A 1835-nucleotide genomic window follows, 5' to 3' on the forward strand; every position below is an offset into this window, starting at 1 on the left:
CACCACTGAGTTAGTGATTTTGCTGAACACCATAAAGAGCATTATCCTCAGCAACATCATTATCATGGTCACCATGCTCATCAACAGGCTCCACCTGCACACCTGTATCATCATCAACATGCTCCACCTGCATGCGCATACGCTGCAGCTCTTTTTCTGGAACATGATCTGAGGGCAAACTGTCAGTAAACATCACAGATTCATTGAAAACAACACTCCTGCTCATAAAAGTCTTTCCTGTTTCAGGATTCCACAATTTATAGCCTTTGACTCCCGAACTATAACCAAGGAAAAGACACTTAACAGCTCTAGGCTCTAATTTTCCATTATCAACATGAGCATAAGCAGTGCATCCAAAAACTTTCAACTGTGAATAATCAGCAGGCGTACCAGACCATACCTCAATGGGAGTTCTTTTATTTAGTGGAATAGAAGGCGACCTGTTTATTAAGTAACAGGCAGTATTAGCAGCTTCAGCCCAAAAACGCTTGCTCATCCTAGCATTAGACATCATGCAACGGGCCTTGGATATGATGGTTCTGTTCATGCGTTCGGCCACACCATTTTTTTGTGGAGTATTGGGTATGGTGTGATGCCTAACAATGCCTTCCGATCTGCAATAATCATTAAATTCACGCGAACAAAATTCTCCACCATTATCAGTACGAAGCAATTTTACCTTCCTTTCAGCTTGCCTTTCTATCATTACTTTCCAGTCCTTAAGAGCAGCAAAAGTATCATCTTTCTGTTTCAGAAAATAAGGCCAAACCCTTCTAGAGTAATCATCAATAATTGTAAGCATGTAACGAGCACCACCAAGTGAGGACTTACGGGAAGGGCCCCATAAATCAGCATGAACATAATCAAGAGTACCTTTAGTGGTGTGAACAGAAGTGTTGAAATGTACCCTTTTATGCTTCCCGAAAATACAATGCTCACAAAACTTTATTTTACTCGAAGTGCAACCATCCAGCAGGTTTCTCTTCATCAATTCTGCCATACCATGGTGACTCATATGTCCCAGACGCATATGCCAAAGGTTAGTTTTACTAGGTTCGTCATTAGTAACAGCAGCAACAGCGGAATCAGAACCAGGTAAAGTACACCCTCTAAGGACATATAACTTTGCAGAATTAAGATCACCTTTCAAGCAAACAAGAGTACCTTTTGATACCTTCAGAATGCCATCTGAACCGGAATATTTGTAACCTTCTGCATCAAGCGTGCTCAATGAGATAAGATTTCTGGACATCCCTGGTATATACCTGACGTTTTTCAGCGTGCGTGTCATGCCATCATCAGTCTTGATCTGAACTGATCCAATCCCCACAATGTCACACGGGTTATCATCTCCCATCCGCACAACATCCCCTTTCTGCACAGGCTTATACGAGCTAAACAAATTTCTGTTAGTGCAAATATGAAATGAACATGCGGAATCGAGAATCCATTCATCATGACCAGCAACACAACCAGCAAATACTACCAGACAATCTCCAGAATCTTCATCAGACGCAGCAGCAGCAACAGAGACCTTACCAGCCGACTTCTTTTTCCTCTTCTCCTTATTCTGTACTTTTCTGCAATCCTCAACATTATGATTTGTCAGCTTGCAATAAACACAGAACTTTTTATTACCATGCGGCTTGGACTTTGAACGGCCTCTCCTTTCATAGTTCTTTCTTCCATCATTGCCATCATTGGAGGATCTGTTTTCAGTTCTGCCTCTCACAAGCAAAGCATCGCCCTTGGAGGACGACGTCCTGTCATTCTGCACCATGCCTCTCATCTTCTCCCTAGACTGGAGAGCCTCATAAACTTCCTTTAGGGTTAGT

The sequence above is a fragment of the Setaria italica genome, chromosome IV, assembly GCF_000263155.2.
Source record: "Setaria italica strain Yugu1 chromosome IV, Setaria_italica_v2.0, whole genome shotgun sequence".
Lineage (NCBI taxonomy): Eukaryota > Viridiplantae > Streptophyta > Magnoliopsida > Poales > Poaceae > Setaria > Setaria italica.